The sequence below is a fragment of the Mytilus californianus genome, unplaced genomic scaffold (genome assembly GCF_021869535.1).
Source record: "Mytilus californianus isolate M0D057914Y unplaced genomic scaffold, xbMytCali1.0.p SCAF_1, whole genome shotgun sequence".
NCBI lineage: Eukaryota > Metazoa > Mollusca > Bivalvia > Mytilida > Mytilidae > Mytilus > Mytilus californianus.
Window position 1 is genome coordinate 48,750,982 of NW_026262581.1, and position 26,597 is coordinate 48,777,578.

Consider the following 26,597-nt stretch of genomic DNA (forward strand, 5'->3'; position numbering starts at 1 on the left):
ACTTTGAAAAATTGTCTAAAGATTGAAAATTATTACAAGTTAGAGAAATTTCAGTAAAAAACTCATTTCTGTTATCAACATATAGTGGACATTCAGTCACAAAGTGTATCTCATCTTCAACTTTATTTAATGTACAGTATAAACATTTTCTAGACTTGTTAACATTTTCTAAGTATATATAGTATAGATTTGATTTGGCAATCTTCGTTTAGAGACCTTTGTGATTTATGCAATTTCATTTGTGGATTACTAGCATAAAGAATTACATGCACTTTATATATAAATGACATATTTTCTACATTAAAATAAAATTGAGAATGGAAATTAAAAGCCTATTTCAAAAACATAAAAAGGATTTTTATTTGTAACTTTAAAAATCCTCGAAAAAAACTTTGTAATTGAAAGTTTCTTTGATATATTCTACACGTATACGGAAGAGTGTTCATACCAATTGTGTTCGCTTAATACCGAACCCGCGTAACCTTAAAAATTAAGACATTATATATACACGATCAAAACATTAAAATTTTGTTTATTAGAGGAGGGACGACAGCCTAGATGTCGTGTGCAAAAATAATAATCACTTGGTACGATTTCAGCTTGCGTTTTGCAATTTTAAATAGTATAGATCGATTTGTACGTGTTTTAAAATCAAATAGACTCTACTGCATTCCTGGAAAATATAGCAAGTTTCACATAGAAAACCTTCATTGATGATCGAAAATCACTTTGATATATATATCTGTAAAAATAATGTATTTGTTACTTCTTTTTGGTAAATTGTATCTTTGAAGATCATATTCCGTAATGACCGGAATTCTATTCGATGTCTATAAAAATACCAGGCAAAAGTTTTTGTTAATATTTCGTTAGATCGCCAGTAGAAATCATTGAAATTTATAACAATTAAAGAATATTGTTCATACACACAAAAGGCATTATTATGTCTGCATCCGTTGCTGCATACTTACAACGCTAAAAACGACGATTTTAAAGTAAAATGTCCAAATCTATTTGTCAAATACGTGAGAAAATACGTAACATTAGGACATAAAAACTTTTTTTTTGTGTATTTTGATTAAATTCAAGATAAAATAAACACCTGAACAAGCATGTATAATAAAAATGAGTGTTATTTGTGTATTGGTCGATTTCGTTCTCTAGTTCTCGTTTGTGTTTTTTTTTTTTTTTTTGTACAGATAAATGAAGAATGAGTACAATATATCTGATTTTGTAACAAATACAGTTTGGTACGAAATAAAAGCTTAAAACCAATCAAAATATTCTAGTAATCTCTCCTTGCCGTATGAAATTAGCCCTTGGGGAAAGCAGTTAAATATGCGGATAAGTATGACAAGTACGTGTATTCCCGACAAATAATGACAATTACCAAATTCGTTTATTACGTGTACATGAATGTATATTGTATAACCATTACATCTGTTTATAAATATATAATTTCCTTTCGTATTTATTGACACGTGCATTGTGAAGTTAATTTAATTTGAATAATTAAATAAATAAATAAAGTTTGACGAATACGAATACATACGAATACTTTATTTCTCATAAAACTACAATTACATAGTTATAGAGAACATACATAAATATAACTATAAGGTACAATTATTACATGCATGTGCGAACAATACAAATGAAATTAACTTGGAGGACTGACTTTCACATTTATAACTTTGATAAATTTACATAGTTTTTCTAATATCACAATATTTGATGAATTAAACAGTTGATCAAATTTATAGATATTAGGGTTTGACAAACAGTATTTGGGTAAAAATTTCTTTCTTTCCAACTTAAATGTTCCACAATTCATAATGTAATGATACTCGTCACCAATGTCGTTTGAGTCACAGAGACGGCAGATTCTGTCTTCTCTCGGTAAACCCTGCCACCTTCCAGACTCAATCGACAAGTGGTGACTTTCACATCTATATTTGCAAAATATATGAATAAATTTGTAAGGCAAAGAAGAAAAATATTTTTCAAATACATGACAAATAGTTGTACATAAAGTATTTTTTGGTAATATTAATATTTAGGCTCTTTCTGTCAGTAAACGAGTCCGGCTAAACAAAAGACAGATAATACAAAACTGCCTGTATGACATTATTAGTAATAACACGGGCTCCGCTTGTAAAACTGTGTGATAGTGGTTTTAGTTCGTAACATAAGTCCACGTTGGTAGTCAGGGACTGTTTTACAACGGGAACGGTGAAATCGATGACATCCAAAACCTGTGATTTTAAAAACTTGGAACAAATATAGGAATCTAAGCCCTGCAATCAGCCAATTATTGTACAACTAAATAAAGCCTTTGACTTATTTTTACCTATAATGGTTTACTTTTACAAATTGTTACTTTGATGGAGAGTTGTCTCATAGGCACTCATACCACATCTTCTTATATCTATCTATACTGTTACTTCGCTTCCATATTGAGCAAACGGCAGTGTGAATATTTTGTGTGTGTGTGTGACACATACTTATCATCCTTTGGTAGTTGTTGGTGTATATAATACAGGTTATAATCTTCCAAACTTCTTTCTTTATATTTTAAGCATCAAATAAAAAGTAGTACATGTTTGAAAATTTAGGTGATGAAATTTAAGGTAAAGTATTGATTTAGTCCAAATTAAAAGAATAAAACATTTGTATGATTGAAGCTTTCAAACTAAATTGTAGACCCCAACCTGCAACATAGAATGGTTCACATTTTGAGTTAGAGCTGTTAGACTGCTCTATAATTTCGGTACGTCTAAACACTGCTAAGGAGTCCTTAATGCACTATAAGGACGTATACTATGCCACTAAGGACAAGAAGGGGTGCTGTTACATGTATTATGTTTACATATTAAGTTAGAGATTGATATTTTGATAATTTGATATAATTTGTCTCAAAAGTAGTACACTGCACTGTGAGCATCTTTTTTGAGATAGAGCACGCGCGATTTTATTATTTAAAAAAAGATGCTATACGAAATAACTAGGATCAGTTCATTTGTACTCGCTACACAAAAGGAGAAAAGATTGGTGCGCCTCTCTTTTTGTCCAGTTACCAAAGTTCGTAAAATAAAATTATATTTTCCGACAATGCACATATATATTGTATATATTATTCCAACACTTACATTTTTCTTATTCTTTTAATTGTGTGGCTATTTAATGACCATTTTTATTTAAAGCCTGGATTTTCATCCTTCATTCTTAAGTACGTTTGAATTTCTACATAGATCACACTTAATTAATAAAAGTTTTGTGTTAAACGTCATTGACAAAGCAACCAATCCACCCAAAAAAAGACATCTAGAGGACACATAGAGATCTTTCGTCTGGCAGCACGTATAAACCACAGTTATCGTAAATTATATAAAAGTACAAAATCGAAATATAAAAAAAAAAAAACATTATTTTTTTTTAAGACAAAACAGAGAAAAGAACTGATAGGTCCGGGTGATCCATGCGTCTATATATAGCTAGCTCCCGTTATGTTTCGATTTATTCAAAATTCATGTTAATTAAATTTAAGTTACTTTTAAATATTATACCACATGAAACCTACACTGGTGGGTTCCATGTCATAAACCCACAGTTCGTCCTGAACATGCATGAAATATTTGCCACTGGACTTTAAGCAACCAACAATCAATCACAATTCACAACTTATAGTATATATAGTTGTGAAATACAAAATGTATGTATAGTGATACAATTTTTGCCAAATAAATAGAATACAAATACACACCACTTTATATAACTGACACAAATTAAAGGAATACTCTCTAAACTATATAAGTAGAGAAGCGAAAAGTTTCTTTTGAATACTAAACAAACTTCCGAACTGTACATGTTATTCTAATGGTTTGCCATGCAGCGCTCAAATATTTTGCATTATCTTTTGGTATAGTGTTTAGAAATATATAATATTGTAAGAACCTTAAACTACACATACTAAGCTATAATAGATTCAGATTCATTATTTTATTGAATATAAAACATAGCATATATTAAACTGACGGTCAGACATCAACAGCTTAAATACTAATACGTATACATAAATTCATTTATTCTTTATTAACTTTTAGCCCTACGGCACCTTTTTATTAAGAATCATGAGTGTAATTTTAAAATAGTCATGTACTTTCTTACGTTGTGGATCATTGATTTTGTTACCTGTTGACCCGGTTGATTACTAGCACGTGCCATTGAACTCAATCATTTGAACTAAAACGGAAAATTTTAAATTTACGCCATACACTAAGTACTATATATATATATATATATATATTATATGGGTAAGAAAATAAATATAAGGATACATTGTTTGAATGAAAATCTTTATACGGTGGTACTTTATTTATAGTTTAACACTGTCTCGACACAGACTGAATGCAGTATCATGATCAGCTTCATGTACTATGGCGACCTTGGTGGTGTTTAGACGCACCACTATGTAAAATAAATTATTGTTTAATAATATAAAATTATATTGTACAGTACAAAGCTATGGTAATAAAAGCTGTTCCAAGTTTAATAGAGTAACTCGCATGAAAATAAAAAAAAAAACAGCTCCAACGGTAATAGTAAACTAGGACATATCAACAGAAAACGAATTAAACCAACTGACATAAAACAAAAATACGCATGTGTTAATTTGCCTCCGCTTCATTTCTGTGGATTGTCTCATTGGCAATTATACCACATCTTCTTATTTTTTCAGGTTACGTTTAAGATTTTCCGTTACTAATTTTCAAATACGAAAAACATTTTCACACAGGGTTCACAACATATTTAGGTTAAATGTATGGCAATCGTTTTTGTAAGTATACAATTAACATAGTCCTTGCATTTAATAAGTATATAAATAAATAAACTAACATTTATTAAAAAATAAGCAACATATATAGACGAATAATTTATTAGTTCCTCAACAAAACAACAACAGAAATAAAGAATCTACAGAGGATTTAATCTTTAATTACTTTTTATTTATTCGAGAGATATACTTTACATTCTAATAAATATATATATTGATCTAAAATGCATTATCAAGCAGAAGGGGCGTAACTCGTAGTATCATACCGGCATACTTAACGGATCTAAACATGGTCTGACAATTTTGAACGTTAATTTTGAAATTTGGTCTGTTTTGGTCTGACACCGTCGTAACGGATCTTAACAGCTTGCTAGAAGATTCAGTCTTGTTTATCTTAACATGCCTTAACGGACTGATTTACCTAATGAGACTATCGATCGGAACGGCGTCTTAAAGTTCTTAAAAGTCTTGACGTTTTTCTCTAGCGGTAAATCCAGTCGATTAAGATATGATCAGACCAAAATGACCGTTTCAGACTGAAATCGTGCTACTAGTGGTTATATCTGCAAAAGCCGTTGTTATGTTAATTACAAAAACCTCACTATCGTTAAAACTTTGAAATTTAGTGATTGAAAACAGCTTTTCTAAAATTTATTCTGAAAATAGAAGACTCAATAGAAAAAGATTGAAGGGGGCCTATATTTCGACTTTTATTGTTTTTAAACGGATATTTTTGAAATTTAAAACCGAAACAACCAACTCAATGTGGACATTATGGCCTAAATATTTACAAGTCAGATGCTCGATTCGACAATTAATTGATCTTCTGTGATTCTAAAGCCAAACATATTTGAAAATCCACGATTTAATTCCGGCAATGATGAGCTGATCATACAAAAGAAAATAGAGTATAACAACTTCTAGACAAGGAATTGGAGCAATTAATCATGAAATTTATATTCAATTTATTATACAACATGAGATTGGGTTGACATTAAAAATTTGAAAAATATGATAGAAATAGTTTTACGAGTTAACAAATTAAAAAAGAAAAAGGAATGAAGCAAAATATAAATCTCGAACTTCTATCACTTAAAAATTGATTTTCAATATCTCAAAAAATTAATGTAGTCGGTTTTTCATTTTCGATAGATTTTAAAAGGCAGTTTTTTGTTATAATACTTTTTTCTTACTATTCTATTACAGAAATGTAAACAATGCACAACTTTCACTATACTATTCTTTATAAAAGTAAATTGAATTGTTTCATTCTGCCAAGGAAGCAAATGCTTCTTTAGAAGTATTGAATTATCCTTACGCTTTAAACTTTATAAAATCTAATTCTATAACGATTTATTTCCTTCTTTCTTTGTCACTATTGCATTATTGTTTTATTTATATATCATATTTATTCATAATTAATTGTTACCTATAAGCCTTACCTTTCTTTGAAGTTATTCGAAGGATTTCTTGTGAATACTGTTTCACTGCTTCAAAATCGTTCTCTTATACCGTATCAATTTTTTGTTTATGATTGACATGCACACAAGGAAATTTGTAACTGAACCGCAAATGATGAATTCGCTTATTATAGTTAAAAACTTTAAATGTCACGACGATGTCGTAGTACTACGAAATTGCGGATTATGCATATATCAGGATATATTTACTCAGGTTCAATAACACATTTTGTTTCCTCCTACAACAAACATATTTTTCATGACATCATAAACTTTAATGTTACCAAGTCTTATTTCTATGATATTGTGGATTATGTTTACTTTTTAAAATGTACTAAAGGTGAAAAATTGTCCTACAACAGACATATTTGTCATTATGTAATAATACATGTAGTTATTACGAAATATCGTTTTGACTTTTTAACAATCTGGTTAAATATGCACGTTATTAATTCCGTTGTAATCAGAGACTTGTACTGTTGTAATGATAACTAACCGAAAGCCTTTTATTTCCTCATGGTATGGACGTTATTGTTTATTAATTGACTTGCTTGAAACCCGTTGCTTGATATTTTATTCAACTGCTGTTAGAAATACAGCGATTATTTAGACTCATTGCGTTTCTGATTTTACCACGCTTGAGCTTACGCTACGAAAAAGGTCGGGAACCATTCTCAGTTAACACCAAACCATTGAACAATAAAATAATTCTCGGTTTTCATGTATCTTCGAGATCTTCTCTTCATGCTCCGTCATTGTGCGTTATAATCATAATCATAAAACTCAAATTGAAAAGGATTTGACATCACTTTAGTCGATCTAAATAACGAACCATTTAAACTATTTATATTCTCTTTAATTTACGTCTACATATGTATCAACCCTAAAATTTGTTTTACAGAGTTGGATGGGAGAACACTTCATTTCATTTTTTCATTAACACAGGTGGAAGATACTGAAAGAATATTCAAATTGAAACGTCAAAGATAAACTGACAACACTAAAAACAAAAACAAAAAAAAACCAATCAAAATACAAACGGCAGTCTACAAAACATTACATAGAAATCTAAATAGCTACACATAAAACCTGGGTAATCTCATGTGTCCCGGAAGGGAAGAAGATCCTACTCTACATGTGGCATCCGTCATGTTGCTCATCGTGAGTATAAATTGTTGGGCAGGCCTAAATCGGGGATTTCGAGGAAAATAGGACGGGAATGTTGTTACGACAATTGGTACACATCTGTAGTCATCTGAGAAACATATAGAAATAAAAATTTATTCAAAATGAATAGTAAAAACAGTTTCTTAAATTACATTTAACGTGGTTGGAATTTATTTGAATTTCTATTCAAAATCATTCACCATCAGTTATAGGAAATTAAAATTGTTTTGAACGTGGAAACAATTAAAGAAAAAAAAGTACTTCAAATAAAAAAAAAATTAAAAAAAAAGAAATAACACTATCAACTTGTTTGCGTCCGAAGCGTTTTCATGGATTAACCTCAATCAGGATCGCTCAAAGCCAAAAGCAAAAATTTGAAAGCCGGATGGATGAATTTCGAACCTGGCTTATAAAGAGCTATACGACCAAATGGATTCAAAAGTGATAGCCAAATCCTTCTAAGGTAAACTTTACGTGAGAAGTTGGAACCTTAGTTTCTTCATGATTTTGAATGTATCAACGGAGAATTTAAGAAAGATTTGTTTAAATCATGTCAATACCATTCATATGGGAACCAACTTCTCTTCTTGCAGAGTTGTCCTTTATTTATTTAAGCCAGACTTTATACAGCATCTTCGCAAGAAAATGGAAAGAAGCTAGATTTATCCTATAATTTCACGTTCCGCTGTATAAATTATGTCCCCTCGCTAGATAATTCATTTCATAATTTTCTGAACTGTTGTTTGTGCTTTTACCGATTTGTAGTTTTTGCCATGATTTTATTAGGGTTTTTTTTACTTATGAATTTTTAATTTCTCCTCTTCTATCTTCTCCATCTTTTAATCACTTCACAATGGGAACTGATTACTTGAAAAGGTGATTTGAAAGACATTTGTCTGATTATGTCAGCCATTACACGAATAAGCTCTTTAACATCTTACTAACTTATACGGCTAACACAATATGCTGAACTGATGGTTTGATGTACTCAGTAAAAAGTAGATAATAGGAGAACTCAAATTAATATATTTTGATATGCATGTATTTTTTCATTTTAAATGTATCTATGTCAAATGTGTTTGAAAAGGTGAAATATTAGAGTATATTATGAATTGTAATTCTATGAGAAAAGTTAAAATAACAAAAATACCGAACTTCAAAGGATATTCAAAACGGAAAGTCCTTTACAAAATTGCAAAATCAAAGGCTCAAACACATCTAACAAATGGAAATAGCTGTCATATTCCTGACTTAGTACAAGCATTTTCTTATGTAGAAAATGATGGATTAAACCTGAAATTTGTTATCGTTGAAATATGCCTTTGTTCCCTTGGGCAAATGCAGAATGTAACGAAAAAGGGCCCCCGAAGTCTGCTTTCCTGGGCTGCTTAAGGATATTGTATGACAGAAGAAATTGTCACATGAATTGTCGAAGAAGGCCGTCTAATGGATACACACGATGAACATGTACAGCATACATGTATCACCAAAATCCAGACTTTCAACAATTATTTTTTTTTATATAAAATAAAATGTTGCATTCAATTTGTGTTATTGTATGAATTTTTCGTACCACTATACAAAATATTCATTACTTAGGCGTTAAAGCAATCCTACTCAGAAAAATTAAAACAACACAAAGATATAAATACAGATAATAAAAATAATACAACAATTGAAAAAAAAAGTTTGGTGATTTGTATTTATTCTATTTAATCTTAACACAAAAAAAATACATTAATTAAACAGTATTTATACTGTCAAACAAGTCTTTGGCACTTTTTTATTCTGGATACGTGCTGAAAGCTAGGCAAATTGGACAACTAAAGCTTCCCTTTAGAAAAGCAGAATCAGCGAAAGGCAATAGCCAAATAATCTTTGTTTATAAACATAAGTATACATGAAACCAGAATAATATCATAGAATGAAGTTTAAGGATATATTGGTTATTGGCGGTAACTCGAAATATTTTCGTTACATTTCAATCGATCTTCAAATTACGAATAAAACCAACACAAAAAGGGTGAGTATCAGATACTCACCTACTATATCAAACCAGATGATAAGAAAAAAACAGTATAACAAAAATATCGAACTCAAAGATAAATTCAGGAAAGGGAAGTCTATAAAACTTTCAAAATCAAAAGTTATCAAATAACGGAACGAGTAAAAAGCAACTGTCGTATTTTTAACTTAATACTGGTTTTATAGCTAGCTTAACGCCTGTTTAAAGTTAGGCACTAAGAGATTTTAAGAAATATTTTAAACTGGAATTTGTAAACACTATAATTCATTTCAGGCCGAATTACGGTTTATCTTGGATAAATTGTTATTCAAATGGTTCCAATTAATACATCTTTGATTCAAAGGTTGATGTAATTGGGAACAGTAGTAAACTAAGAAAAGGTACTCAGAACAAACAGGTTGAAAAGTCATGAACTGGTCTCTATTTGTTATCCTTATTTTCCCATACACATTCCCCTTAACTTATGTGCTGAGTTAACTATACGTCGAATCTTATTTACCAAAATAATAAGTCATGTGATTTGTTTGACCATTCATAGCATTGGGAACAGATATTAAACGGTCTAAGAAGAAATTTATAGATAGCAGCTTGCTCAAGTTTGCGTTTGAAAAGACATGGCTTAAAAGAAAGCGGGGTTTGAGTTTGAAATATACTACACTGTGTAAATTGTGCACAGACCAGCATAGTGATTTTGCACACCAGACGCGTGTTTCGTTTGTAAGAGAATCATTAGTATCGTTCAAACATTTGGCCTAACTCAATACGAAGTAAAAGAGCTTTATATACCAAAGATATAGAATGATTGTGCCAAATACGGTTAAGACAATCTATACCCTCTAGTAGAAAGCCCTAAGTGCTTCAAATATTTGGCTGATAATACCGTCGGGGAAGAAAATTCCACCAGCAGTGGCATCGACCCAGTGATTGTAAAAACTCATCAAAGATACAAAGATTGTAAATTTGCAAGACGTGCATTTTGTTTGCAAAGACTCACGTTCCCATCAGGCATTTCGACAACAAAAATTCAGAGAAGGCAACTAATTATTATTATATAAAAAGTACTCAGAAATGGCAAAGTATTATGAATAATAAATAAAATATGATTTCGAACTAATGAAAATTATTGCGAGGTTTTTATCAATGCGAATAATGCCACTGACTGACTCAATAATATAAACTCGAACTCTTATATCTGTTACACAGATATGTTTGAAGATATTCCTAAAATTACAATAATTAATTTTGCATTTTGTCCGTATTTAAAATATTGCAATAACAAATGCAAGCAGTTATTTCTGAATTTACAGTATTCTATGGGTGTTTTCAACCCTGTACAATACCAAATGTATGTTTGTGTGTGGCCTTACAAACTTTTTATTTTTTCCATGTATATGTATGACACAGGTGTAGTGCGTACGGAATCGGTATATAGTTTTGATTTTACTACCATTTAAGTTTTAATGCTAAAAGCTACTTCCGGTAAAGTATATGTCCCCTAGTAGATAACAAACATTCAAGCGCTTGTTATTCAAACCATGATTTCCTTGATAGAGGACATGACTGAACCAAAGGGTTAATAAACTTAATGATAAGATTTGAGTAAGTTCTTCGAATTTTTTTACAGACTCAATCATGACTTGATTGACATCGTCCTGAAGATCATAGATGAGTTCGCGTCCTTGTTCATAGCTTGTCACCAAAAACTATGATAAATGGAAGTTTACTCTAAAAACAAAGTTGTGTACTACTTAAGGAGCAGGAGATGCTCACCCTTTATTGGGCATTTGTGTTCCTCCTAAAACTATCTATGTTAAATTGTTGCCGCTCTGTGCAATTTCTTGTTTATAAAGTGTAATCTTAAATTTTGTTAGTGAACATTGTTTGTTTTGTTTGTATCCTATTCATTGTTTGCCTCGGCATGTCTCTATTTCTTCGTCTTTGGTACTTTTTGAAGTAGTTTTACTTGTCATCTATCGTTTATTTGAGTGTTAAGACCCTTTCGAGTTTCTTGGTATTTGTTGGCCACGAATTTAAGTATGCAAAATACAAATTTCATTTCCGCTTGTTTAAAATATGTATTGTTGTTCTTCGTCATTACCCCAATTGAACAAAATTTCTTTTTTCGATATCTATAAAACCGTTTGATGATTTTTTTCTTCAATATCTCATCATTAAATCTGATTTCATGTTCTACAGCGAAATAGAACCAGATAAGTCTATTTTACCATATAAATATAGAAGCACAGATAAACTGGGAAGTGTTATTTTTATTGTCATGCTATAAAAGCTGTATGTTTGCTTACAAATGTAATATTGATACTCTGAAATTTCCATAAAAAAAAAGTTTTCGGGTGAGGTAAGGTAGTTATCAAATATGGAACCTCGAAGAGGGCTTCTGGAACCCTTTTACCTGTCTATCAAATATAAAAATAAGAGTTTGTGGCATGATTGCCAATGAGACAACTCTCCATCAGAGAAGTAATGATGTAGAAGTTGACAACTATAGGTCAGCGAACGACCTTCAACAATTATCAAAACCCATACCACAAAGTAAGCTATAAATACTTCATATGTATCGTTAAATTTTAATGACCGACCATATAAATGTACAAATATCAAGTAACAAAATAAACATGATATTTCTTGAGGTAAACTATTTTCGCAATTAAAATATTTCCTTAAGGTGGTACCCAACACCTTGACTAATATTAATTTGGCTCGTTTAATTTTCATAAAATTTTGACAAAATGTTTACTTTGACCCTTTGACAAAAATATAAAAATTTCAAAAAATTTGAACCAACCACTTTATCAGAAAAAATTTCGTTGGTTATATAGCAGTTTGACAAACACTAATTTTGATCATTGAGAAGCTTAATATTTCCTTAACAATACAACGTAATTAAAACGTTTAGCTGATTTTTACAGAGTTATCTCCCTGTAGAGTTAGGTACCACCTTAAACGTTATTCTATGACATTATTCTGGTTTCATGTATACCTATTTTTATAAACAAATATTATTTGGCTTCACTCGAAAAAGTCTTAACACTCAACCTTTCTCCGTTGTCCTTAGGTGAATGATATTCTCCTTGAAATTACGTAGAATTTACTTTTAGTTCGTGCATTTTCTGAAGCCAACACATTGCGCACTCTCTGTTAGGTAGGCAAAGACAGAAATAATGGTAATGGTCACTTTTAAAAAATAAATTTGAAAAATCGACTTTTCGCTTAGCACTCACTTACAAAATAACAAATTGATGTTTTAACCATTGTTGATGTCTACATCGATCACTGTTAAACTTTCATAATGTAACCACGGTCTGCACTGCAATTGTGCCAAAAAGGACTTTTTTGAAAAAAAGTTGATATCCACGGCAAATCAAACATAAAAACACGATAGATGACAAGTAAAACTACTTCAAAAAGTATCAAAGACGAAAAAATACAGACATGCAGAGTCAATCGATGAAATGGATATAAACAAAACAACCAATAGATATAAGATCTGTGGTATGAGTGCCAATGAGACAACTCTCCATCCAAGCCACAACTTGTAAAAGTAAACCATTATAGTTCAAAGTACGGCCTTCAACACGCATCCTTTGCTCACACCTAACAGCAAGCTATAAAGGGCCCCAAAAATGACTAGTGTAAAACCATTCAAACAGGAAAACCAACTGTCTAATCTTTATAAAAAAACACGAAACACTTATGAATCAACAAACGACAACCACTGAACATCAGGTTCCTCACTTAGGACAGGTGCAAACAAATGCAGCGTGTTTAAACGTTTTAATAGGCGCCAACCTTCACCCTACCTGAAACAAGAGTGTTACATCACAACATAGAAAGACACACTATAAAATATCAATTGAAATGACTTAACTCAATCAAAAGACATATGAACACAAACAAGTGAACATACACTGAACGAATAAATTTGATCTATAACACAATGTAAATACAAAATTAATAAAACAAGGGGTTAGATATTTAAAAATATCAGAGAGACAACCATAACCTTGGACAAAATGCCGCCAAATAAAATAACGTACACAGGTAAATAAAAATAATTTTGTTGTAAGGTATACATGGAGTACGAAAATAATTTTTACCAAATAATTTTGTTGTTCCGAGTACGAGAACAAAAGAGAAAATTTATCGTCATACTGAACACTTATCAAAGGTGGTATATATTAAAGATAGTGAGACTAGATATAACACCGAATAAGTACATTAAATAACAAAAATACATTTCAAATTGTATCAACAGGTCAAATTAACACGAAAGTACGATTTGAGAGTACTCGCTGTTACTGAAAGCTAGTTAAAAGCCAACAACAATTAATAATAAAAAATCATGCATCAGAGACTAAAATCAACTAAAACACATCCCAGGTATTTAATGTTTTATCGTCATGGACAGTCAAAGAAGATATGACTTGTGCAATGCCAAAATGTCTCTTCAGTGATGTTAGGAATCGAAACGGTATTTGAAATTACGTAGAATTTACTTTTAGTTCGTGCATTTTCTGAAGCCAACACATTGCGCACTCTCTGTTAGGTAGGCAAAGACGGAAATAATGGTAATGGTCACTTTTAAAAAATAAATTTGAAAAATCGACTTTTCGCTTAGCACTCACTTACAAAATAACAAATTGATGTTTTAACCATTGTTGATGTCTACATCGATCACTGTTAAACTTTCATAATGTAACCACGGTCTGCACTGCAATTGTGCCAAAAAGGACTTTTTTGAAAAAAAGTTGATATCCACGGCAAATCAAACATAAAAACACGATAGATGACAAGTAAAACTACTTCAAAAAGTATCAAAGACGAAAAAATACAGACATGCAGAGCCAATCGATAAAATGGATATAAACAAAACAACCAATAGATATAAGATCTGTGGTATGAGTGCCAATGAGACAACTCTCCATCCAAGCCACAACTTGTAAAAGAAAACCATTATAGTTCAAAGTACGGCCTTCAACACGCATCCTTTGCTCACACCTAACAGCAAGCTATAAAGGGCCCCAAAAATGACTAGTGTAAAACCATTCAAACAGGAAAACCAACTGTCAAATCTTTATAAAAAAACACGAAACACTTATGAATCAACAAACGACAACCACTGAACATCAGGTTCCTCACTTAGGACAGGTGCAAACAAATGCAGCGTGTTTAAACGTTTTAATAGGCGCCAACCTTCACCCTACCTGAAACAATAGTGTTACATCACAACATAGAAAGACACACTATAAAATATCAATTGAAATGACTTAACTCAATCAAAAGACATATGAACAAAAACAAGTGAACATACACTGAACGAATAAATTTGATCTATAACACAATGTAAATACAAAATTAATAAAACAAGGGGTTAGATATTTAAAAATATCAGAGAGACAACCATAACCTTGGACAAAATGCCGCCAAATAAAATAACGTACACAGGTAAATAAAAATAATTTTGTTGTAAGGTATACATGGAGTACGAAAATAATTTTTACAAAATAAATAATTTTGTTGTTCCGAGTACGAGAACAAAAGAGAAAATTTATCGTCATACTGAACACTTATCAAAGGTGGTATATATTAAAGATAGTGAGACTAGATATAACACCGAATAAGTACATTAAATAACAAAAATACATTACAAATTGTATCAACAGGTCAAATTAACACGAAAGTACGATTTGAGAGTACTCGCTGTTACTGAAAGCTAGTTAAAAGCCAACAACAATTAATAATAAAACATCATGCATCAGAGACTAAAATCAACTAAAACACATCCCAGGAATTTAATGTTTTATCGTCATGGACAGTCAAAGAAGATATGACTTGTGCAATGCCAAAATGTCTCTTCAGTGATGTTAGGAATCGAAACGGTATTTGGAAGGCCATATAATTTACCTCAATTTAGGATAGACTCTTGAATTTTGAAGAGTCGAAATAGGATAATATATAGATAGAGTAATCTCTATATAGAAAATGAACGTGGATGTGTATTTATACATCCCAAAAAAAACGTTTGAAAAGAATACAAATTTAGTTATGTCTTAATCTGCTGATGACAAAATCGATATTTACGCCAATGTAAACTATATTCAAAGATCTAATTACAACATTGGTAAGATAACCTTTACTAATAAGTTTGTTTAAAGGTTCGATTAGTTTACACGGATCACAAAGTGATTTCCACGCTTTTAGTACAATATTACCGTGAAATTTAGCATGTGAAATACCGTTTGTAATAAGTTTTCTACAGATACAGCCAAATTTACTAATCAAATCTTTGTATCTATGAAAGAATTTAGTAAAAGTTTTAAGCAATTTATGGTAACGAAATCCCTGACTTGATAATTTACCAGTGATGCATTGATCACGTTCGTTAAAATCTATGACATCACTACACACACGGGTATAACGAACGAGTTGGGATATATAAACACCGTATGATGGAGCCAAAGGAACATCGCCGTCTAAAAAGGAAAAAATAACAATAGGGAATGAAAAATCGCCTCTTTTGTCGTAAATTTTAGTATGGAGTTTCCCTTTAGAAATTGAAATGTCTAAATCTAGAAAAGGACAACTACTGCTGCTTATGTTAGATTTATTTAAAGTAAGTTCTTTATATCTTTTTGCTGTTTCAATTTTTCTGAGTAGGATTGCTTTGACGCCTAAATAATCAATATGTTGTATTGTAGTATGGAAAAGTTATACAATAACACAAACTGAATTCAACATTTTATTTTATAAAAAAAATAAATAAGTGTTCAAAGTCTGGATTTCGGTGATGTGCTGTTCATCGTGTGTATCCATTAGACGGCCTTCTTCGACAAATCATGTGACAATTAACAGTTGCACAGTATTTGTTCGTTGGACAATCTCCATCACGATGACACTCTTTTTTGCAACCAATTGCTCCACTTACTACTGATTGAGAAACGACCCTTGAACCAGAAGTACGTACTGATCCACCACGTCTTAAAGAAACTGTGTCTAATACATCAAGTCCACTTCGTCTCAGGTTGGTTGCGTCAAGAATATCAGAACCTGCATGACCAGAAATTCCACGGCTTCTACCTATTGTTTCCAAATGAGAATTGCTAGATAGGTCAAAATTTTTAGCCAGACCAGATGAACCAATTCTACTGCCAGATGATAAATGACCATCATTTCTTGAAACTCTATTCAAGTCAGATGATAAACTTCTAAATATTTCCCTTCTGATAGAGTCCGACAAACCAGATGCACCAATTATACTTCCAGAAGAAATTTCGACGCAGTAACTGCTACAGCCATTGTGAACACATTTATGTCCTGAACGACATAATTTATCTCCTCCACACCCATAATGACAATTATTGATACTGTCATCGTCAGATAAAGCACGTGAAATACCAGCTGAGGAGCCTCTAATGATTTCAGATACAGATGTCCTGCTTCCAACAGAACCCCCCGACAATCTCGTACTGCCCGATGACCCACGTGTTATAAATTCATTGCCTATTCCATGAGATGTTCCAAATGCTCTTGATCCTGTTCGTCTATTTGCATCAATTACATCCAATGCAGAAAGGGACCTGCCACCACGACGCCCGTTTAAATCTCTTCCAAGTGTGTTTTCGACTTGTAAAACCTTCTTCACTCCATGTATATCTAATGCATGCTTTTCCGTTGGTGTGTAGGCTGTAAAATTAAATATCGAACAATTCTTATTATCCTCACAAATCAAGTAATACAAAATACATTACAGATGAACTACTATCTACATACAGGATATGTATTGCCAATAAGACAATTATTCACTATAAACCAAAGGATGATGTAAACAACTACAGGCCGTACGGTGTCAGTCCCAATCAAAGGACATACCGCATAGTAAGCTTTAAATGACTCCACATGACCAAATGTGAAACAAATCAAAACAAAACAATCAATCGTTTCAAAATTTTACATTATAATTTACAAAAATATGTAGATATTGTAATATTCTTTCTTATATACTTTAATTATATATATATTTTTTGGAATTCCTTCAGTAAGGTATTTAGATTTTATCTCAACATGGAAAATAGCAAATCGAATATTTTTCTTACCGGCTACTATCATTATGGTCACTGCCACCGAAAAGAATATGGTCTGGAATCTCATCATCTCTAAGAATTCTGAAATTAACAGGATAAACGTTATTTCTTAGAAAATCATATTGACACATTGAATACAAATCAGTTAATAAAACATTACATGTTTTTATTATAGACCTGCTAGAAAACAATCTGCAGCGATACCTTTACTTGTTTGGGGTATACAAAAATGACAGATTTTCTTTATTCTAAGCCAAACTTAACGATTGATTGTTTTTGCTTTCGAGCAACAGGTTGTTCAAAATCGAGATGTTGTTAAGTATTATATCTGAAAAAGGCATTATCATGTTCATTAAATAAAAAACATCGCTGTCGTAAAAAGTTTTGGAATTAAGGATTTAAAGACAGCTCTTCTAAAATTAATTCTGAAAATAGAATAATCACTAGGAAAAGACGGAAATGGGGGGGTATTTCACTGTAATGGTTTTAAACGGATATCTTTGAAAATTAAAACAGGAACAAATAATCTCAATGTGGACATTTTGTCCTCAAAAATAATATAAATAATATCAATATTTATAAGCCAGATGCGCGTTTCGCCAATTAATGTATCTTCCGTGATACTCAAGGCCAAACTTTTTGAAAATACAATATTGAAGAGCTGATCATACAAAAGAAAAAATAGAGTACAGCAAATTTAGAAAAAGAATTGCAGCAATTAATCATGTTATATAAGATTTCAATTGATAATACACTATGAGATTTGGTTGATATTACAAATCAGAAAATTATGATAGAAATTAATTCATGAATAAACAAATAAAGAAAAAGGAATTGAAGCAAAATATCAATCTTAACCTTGTTTCACTTGAATTGATTTTCAATATCTCAAAAATATTTCAGTCCGGTTTTCACTTCCGATAGATTCTAAAACGCAGTAAAAATAATATTTATCAATAAAATATACTTTGAAGCAGTATTTTGTTATAAATCGTGTCTCTTACTTTTCAATTACAGAAATTTTAAACAATTTCAGTATATCATTCTTTATAAAAGTAAACTAAATTGTTTCTTTCTTTTAAAGGAGCAAATGTTTCATTGGAAGTATAGAATTATCTGTACGCTTTAAATTTAATAAATCATAATTTTATAATGACTTATTTCCTGCTATCTTTATCACTATTGCATTATTGGTTGGTTTTATTCATAATTGAAAGTAATTTACCCATAAGCCTTACCTTTGTTTGAAGCTATTGGAAGGATTTCTTATGAATACTGTTTTACTGCTTTAAAATCGTTCTTTTATACCGCTTTAATTATTTTGTTTATGATTGACATCCAAAACAAGGAAATTTGTAACTGAACCACAAATGATGAATTCGTTAATTATAGTTAAAAACTTTAAATGTCACGACGATGTCGTAGTACTACGAAATTGCAGATTATGCATATATTAGGATATGTACTAAGGGTCAATAACACATTTTGTTTCCTCCTACAACAAACATATTTTTCATGACATCATAAATTTTAATGTCACCATGTCTCAATTCTATTAAATTGTGGATTAAATTTACTTTTTAAAAGGTACTAAAGTCGAAACAACATATTTGTCATTATGTCATAGTACATGTAGTTATTACGAAATATCGTTTTGACTTTTTGACAATATGGTTAAATACGCACGTTATTATATTCGTTATAAGTTAGAGACTTGTACTGTTTTAATAAAAACAAACCAGACGCCTTTTATTTCCTCATGGTATGGACGTAAACATTTTTCAATTAAAATAGTTTGAAAATCACTGCTTAATATTCTATCCAATTGATCTTAAGATCACAGCGATTGTTTAGACTCATTACGTATCAGATTTTACCACGCTTGAGCTTACGTTAAGAAAATGTTCGAGAACCATTATAAATTAGCACCAAACTGTTAAACAATAAAAACACTATTAAACCGATTTTGATATGAAATGGTTATTCTGATCTGAATACCTCTTAAAAGATTGAACAGTAAATTACTACGTCAGTTTCAGTTTTTCGGTAAATTTTCTGACTTATCCACTGTGGTTAGTTCAGAACTGTTCAGTCATTTCGATAGCAGTCAATTAAGATCTATTTAGACTATGTCCAGACTGTTCAGTAGCTTCTATTTACCTGTACACAAAACATCAAACTGGCCTGTCAGAAATGCTACTGAAAAGTACTGAATTGACTGCAAGTAAACTGTCTGAACAGAACTGAGTTTACAGTGGTGGACAAGTCTGAAAATTGACTGGAAAGCTGAATATGACTGAATAATTTGTTGTTCAGACTATTCAGATCCTGATGAAAATGACCGTCAGAGTTATATTCATTTCTAGAGAAAAATTCTCGGTTTTCATGTATCTTACAGATCTTCTCTACATGTTCCATCATAAAATTCAAGTTGAAAAGGATTTGACATCTCTATTGTACATGTTGTAGTTATAAATTACGAACAATTCAAACTAGTTACTAGTATATGTTCTTTAATTTACGTCTACGTATGCATCAACCATAAAATTTGCTTTACATGGTTGAATAGGAGAATACTAATTTTCATTTTGTCATTAACAGAGCAGCTGGAAGATACTGAAAGGCTATTAAAACTAATACGTCAAAGATCGACTGACAACACTCAAACAGAATACGACCAAAAGACAAATAACAGTCTACAAACGCTACAGAGAAAACTAAGGACCGAGCTGTACCTAAAGCCGGGACAGTCTCAAGTGTTCTGGAGGATTCAGAATATCCTGCAACACATATGGCATCCGTCGTGTTGCTCATGGCAAGAACAAACTGTTGGCTAGGCCTTAATCGGGGATATCGAGAAAAGAAGACGGGATTGTAGTGACGACAACTGGTACATATCTGTCATCATCTGTGAAGCAGATTGAAAATCAAAATTGACTGAACTTTCACAATCAATAGTAAAAACAGTTTTTCATATTACAAATGCAGAATGTAATAAAACAGGGCTCCCTGAGTTTGCTTTCCTAGGCTGATTAGAGATATTGTATGACAGAGGAAATTTAAATAAAACTATTAAAAAAAGAAAAAAAAGAAAAATAAACGTTTTATTTTGAAAGATTATAATCTTTAGAGTTTCGACATGAAAGCCTACTGCGATATTGTGGTACAGATTTTATTGAAATGACATGTAATGTATGAAGGACATATCAATCACATTTATATTTACCCTTATACAATGATATCTTAAGTCATATCAAAAGATTCATATTACCATTGGATATATCATGTTACCACTCTTAACTTAAGTCACTTGATAGGTTTGTCTGGAATAGGACACTGTTTTCCTAATTTTCCGGCATTTTTAATAATTTTTGTGCATTCTTATTATTATCTAAAATGCTCTTGTTCCCGTCTAAAACATTTATTTAATTCATAACTATGAATCTCAAATTGTTTTGTGATGTTCTAATAGTGATCAGCAGCCATGCGTAATAAATTTTGGTAAAACATTTTAAAATTATATCCTTCTATTGGCAGATAGGACTTATTATGTTTGTATTAGCGTAGGAAAGGTAATGAAATGCTTTTTGGGGAATACTAGAATATGACTGGATAGAAATATGACATATTCAAGATACAATATATATATATATATATTGGTTATTGACGGTAACCCGACACATTTTCGTAACATTTTAATCGATCTTCAAATTATGAATAAAACCAACATAAAAAGGGTGGGTAAAAGACAACGCACATACTATATCAAACCAGGTACTTAGAAACAAAGATAATACTTAAACAAGAAACGAAAAGAGAGTAAAAAATTGAAACATTTCAGCAGTACAATTTACGAAAAATAAAGTTATATTGAAGTCATACCATACTCTGCATGCCAAACAGGTTATTGAGATGTACAGAAATTACAGTTGCGATTGATCTGTTTTGGATTTTGTATGATCTAGGATAAGCTTAGATATGTGGTATGGGTTTGCTCATTGTTGAAGACCGTACAGGGATCTATAGTTGTTGACCTCCACGTTATTTGGTGTCTGGTAGAGAGTTGTCTCATTGGCAATCATACCCTATCTTCTTACTTTTTTTTCAGCATATATGTATTGTCTATCTGCTTGAACTCTGTAAGTTACTGCATCAAAAAAAAATTTAGCCACACTGACTTAATGCGTAAAAAAGTGTCACAAAAATAAAACCGAACTCGAAGGTGAATACAAAAAGGATGTCTATAAAACTTTTTAAATCAAACGTAATCAACAAACGGAACGAATGAAAAGCAACTGTCATATTCCTGACTTAATGCAGGCATTTTCCGAAGAATATGATGGAATAAACCTGGATTTATAGCTAGGCAAATACCTGTTTAAAGTGAGGCACTAAGACATATCAAGATATATTTGAAACATTCAATACTATAATTCATTCCAGGCCGAATTTCGGTTTATCTTGGTTAAATGTCAAATGGTTCCGATTAATACATCTTTGATTTAAGGGTTGTTGTAATTGGGAACAGTAGCAAAATTATAAGAAAAGGAACTCAGGAAAACAGGTTGAAAATCAAGAGCTGTTCTCTATTTGTTATCCTTTTTTCCCAAACAAAAATGAATTTCCCCTTAATTTATGTGTTGAATTAGCCATTCGTCGGTGACTAATACGGCGATTCTTATTTACCAAAATCATCAGTCATGGGACTTCGGTTTGACCATTCAGAGCATTGGAAACAGATATTGAAGGGAATGCTGAGCTTATATGTATTAAACGGTTTTATAGATAGCAGTTTGCTCAAGTGTTGCGTTTGAAAAGATATAGCTTAAAGGAAAACGGTGCTTTGGTTTAAAAATATTACACTGTGTAAATTAGGTACAGGCATTTAAACATGATAAAGATATATCGGTTTTTTTACAATAATGACGTAAAAACCTGAAAAATACACCATCATAGAGATTTTGCACACCAGACGCGTGTTTCGTCTGCAAACAGTTGACCAAACTAAATACGAAGTTGAAGAGCTTGATATACTAAAAATTTCGAATGTCTGTGCCAAATTAAGACCATCTATACTCACTGGTAGAATATTTGGCTGATAATACCCTCGGGGAAGAAAATTTCATCAGCAGTGGCATCGACCAAGTGGTTGTAAAAACTCATCAAAGATACAAAGATTGTAAATTTGTAAGTCAGACGTGCATTTTGTTTGCAAAGACTCACGTTCCCATCAGGCATTTCGACAACAAAATTTAAGAAGAAGCAACTAAACATAAATCTAACATAAACAGCAGCAGTTGTCCTTTTCTAGATTTAGACATTTCAATTTCTAAAGGGAAACTCCGTACTAAAATTTACAACAAAAGAGACGATTTTTCATTCCCTATTGTTAATTTTCCTTTTTTTAGACGGCGATGTGCCTTTGGCTCCATCATATCCCAACTCGTTCGGTATGCCCGTGTGTGTAGTGATGTCATAGATTTTAACGAACGTAATCAATGCATCACTGGTAAATCATTTAGTCAGGGATTTCGTTACCATAAATTACTCAAAACTTTTACTAAATTCTTTCATAGATACAAAGATTTGATTAGTAAATTTGGCTGTACCTGTAGAAAATTTATTAAAAATAGTATTTCACATCCTAAATTTTACGGTAATATTGTACTTAAAGCGCGGAAATCACTATGTGATCCGTGTAAACTCATCGAACCTTTAAACAAACTTATTAGTAAGGGTTATCGTACCAATGTTGTAATTAGATCTCTCAATATAGTTTACATTGGCATCAATATCGATTTTGTCATTAGGAAATTAAAACATAACTAAATTTGTATTTTCTTTTCAAACGGGATGTATAGAGACACACACACGTTCATTTTTATCTATAAAGAAGTCACTCCTAACTATCCTACTACCTGTCGATACATTTTTTTTTGGCATTGCACAAGTCATGTCTTCTTTGACTGTTCATGACGTTAAAATACTAAATCCCTGGGATGTGTTTTAGTTAATTTCAGTCTCTGATGCATGATGTTTTATTATTAATTGTTTTGGCTTTTAACTAGTTGTCAGTAACTGCGAGTACTCTCTAATCTTACTTTCTTTTTAATTTGACCTGTTGATACTATTTGTAATGCTATTTTGTTATTTAATGTTAACATGGATCTTGTCTATATACCAGCTTTGATTATTTGGTATTACTACAAGTTTTCACTTCTTCGTACTATGAACATCAAAATTATTTCATTTCTCCTTAAATACTGTTCTTGAAACTGTACAGGAAGTTTTATCTAGCACTTATTGTATAGTTTTATTGTTGAAATTCACCCCATACGTACCAAGTGTTAGATTAGTTTTATTGATATTAAAGAAATTTCTTGGTATTCCTTAACGGAAGATTTTATACACACAGAAGAAGAAGTACAAATGTATACTGAACAACAAATTTTTTTTCATTTACCGTTGTATAATATGACGCAGGTTTTTTTCAAAAGTGATTATTTTCTAAATATTGTGTAACATTTCACAGTGGTATCATACATTAACTTTGTTTAAACCTGTTTATTTACTTTTGACCTTAATTATTTAGCCCTTATAATTTTTATTAACTATGTATTTGCATTCAGGTATCACAGATCAAATTAATTCGTTCATTGTGTGTTAATTTACGTTTTATGAATGAGTTAAGCCTTCCAATCGATATTTTATAGTGTGTCTTTCTATGTTATGATGTTATACTATTGAATCAGAAAAGGGAGACGGTTTGGTACCATTAAAACGTTTAATCCCGCTGCAAATGTTTGCACCTGTCCTAAGTCAGGAATCTGATGTACAGTAGTTGTCGTCTATTTATGTAGTTTATACGTGTTTCTCGTTTCTCGTTTTTATATAGATTAGACCGTTGGTTTTCCCGTTTGAATGGTTTGACACTAGTAATTTTTGGGGCCCTTAATAACTTGCTGTTCGGTGTGAGCCAATGCTCCGTGTTGAAGGCCGTACCTTTACCTATAATGGTTTACTTTTATAAATTGTTACTTAGATAGAGAGTTGTCTCATTAGCACTCATACAACATCTTCCTATATCTATATATCTATTACAAGTAATTAGAAATGGCAAAGTATTATGAATAAGAGAAATCATGATTTCGAACTACTAAAAATTTAGAAATTATTACGTGGTTTTTATCAATGCGAATAATGTGACTGGATGATTATCGCAATAATAAGAACTCGCACTTACATATCTGATACATATATATATATGTTTTTCTAAAAAAACGCAATAATTATTTTCGTCTTTTGTCCATTTTTCAAATATTGCATTAATAAATGCACGCAATAATTTTTGAATTTGCAGTATTCTATGGGTGTTTTTAACCCTGTGCAGTACCTGATAGATATAAAAAGATGTGGTATGAGTGCCAATGTGATAACTCTCCATCCAAATCACAATTTAAAAAAAAGGAAACAATTATAGGTCAAAGTACGGCCTTCAACACGGAGCCTTGGTTTACACCGAACAGCAAGCTTTAAAGGGACCCAGATAATAACTAGTGTAAAACCATTCCAATAGGAAAACCCACGGTCTAATCTATGTAAATAAAAACGAGAAACGAGAAACACTTATGAATCACATCAACAAACGACAACCACTGAACATTAGGTTTCTGACAGGTGCAAACAAATGCAGCGGGTTTAAACGTTTTAATAGGCGCCAATCTTTACCCTTCCTGAAACAATAGTGTAACATCACAACATAGAAAGACACACTATAAATTATCAATTGATTGGCTAAAAAAATCAAAAGACATATCAACAAAAACAAGTGAACATACACTGAACGAATGAATTTAATCTATGACACAATGTAAATTAACATTAATGTATGTTTTAGTGTGGCCTCAGAAACTTTTGATTTTTTTCAATGTACATATATGACACAGATGTAGTGCAAATGAAATTGGTATATTGTTTTGATTGTACTACCACTTAAATTTTAAAGCGAAAAGATGCTTCAGGTAAAGAATTGTTTGTCTCTCTGTGCAATTTCTTGTTTATTTTATTTTGTTTTTGTTTTTGAACATTGTTTGTTTTGTTTGTATCCATTTCATTGATTCCCTCGGCATGTCTGTATTTCTTCGTTTTTGATACCTTTTCCTGTCGTCTATCGTGTTGTTAAGTTTGATTGGCCGTGGATGTAAACAAAAGTCCTTCTTGACACATTTACGGTGCAGACCGTGGTTACATTCTGAAAAGTTTAAAATTGATCAATGTAGACAACAACAATAGTTAAACACATCAATTTGTTATGTTTTAAGTGAGTGCTAAGTGAAAAGTCGATGTTTTAAATTAAATTTTTAAAGCAATTATTAACCATTATTTCTGTCTTTGACTACCAAACAAAGATCGGGTAATGTGTTGGCTTTCATAGTTGCACGAACTTACAGTATATTCTACGTAATTTCAAGAAGAATATCATTCACCTAAGGACAACGATGAAAGGTTGAGTGTTAAGACCTTTTTGAGTTTGTTGGTATTGATTGGCCACAAATTTAAGTATGCAAAATTGTCATTTCCGCTTGTTTAAAATATCTATTGTTGTTCTCAATTGAACTAAAATTCTTTTTTTTGATATCCATAAAACCATTTGATGATTGAGTTTTTTTTTATCAAATATAGAATAAGCACACAATCTTTACCATACTCATTGATATAAATCGTTTTTTTTTTCTATAGTTCTACATTTTATCTGATTTCATGTTCTATAGCGAAATAGAACAAGAACAGTCTCCTATACTATATCAATATATAAGCACAGATAAACAGTGAAGTGTTATTTTTATTGTCATGCTATAAAAGACTAGCTGTATGTTTGCTTACAAATGTAGTAATGGATACTCTGAAATTTCCATAAAAACGTTTTCGGATGAGGTAAGGTAGTAATCAAATATGGAACATCGAAGAAGGTTTACAAAACCCTCTTAGCTGTCTATTAGATATAAAAAAAA

The 26,597-nt window shown here is 31.2% G+C and overlaps 1 protein-coding gene and 1 long non-coding RNA gene across 3 annotated transcripts in view; both read right to left on the bottom strand.

Annotated features, from left to right (window-relative positions):
- Positions 1-18,862, bottom strand: part of LOC127720481 (uncharacterized) — a 112,853-nt gene extending 93,991 nt beyond the window's left edge. The window contains exon 1 of one of the 2 annotated variants that reach the window (XR_007990824.1): positions 18,825-18,862. This is a non-coding gene — a long non-coding RNA (uncharacterized LOC127720481). Of the gene's footprint in view, positions 1-6,276; positions 6,350-18,824 lie in introns of those variants that run through there. The other variant, XR_007990818.1, reaches the window with a different exon arrangement.
- LOC127720392 (uncharacterized) overlaps positions 1-26,597 on the bottom strand; it is a 173,104-nt gene that overhangs the window by 108,962 nt on the left and 37,545 nt on the right. The gene's annotated exons all lie outside the window — the stretch shown is intronic.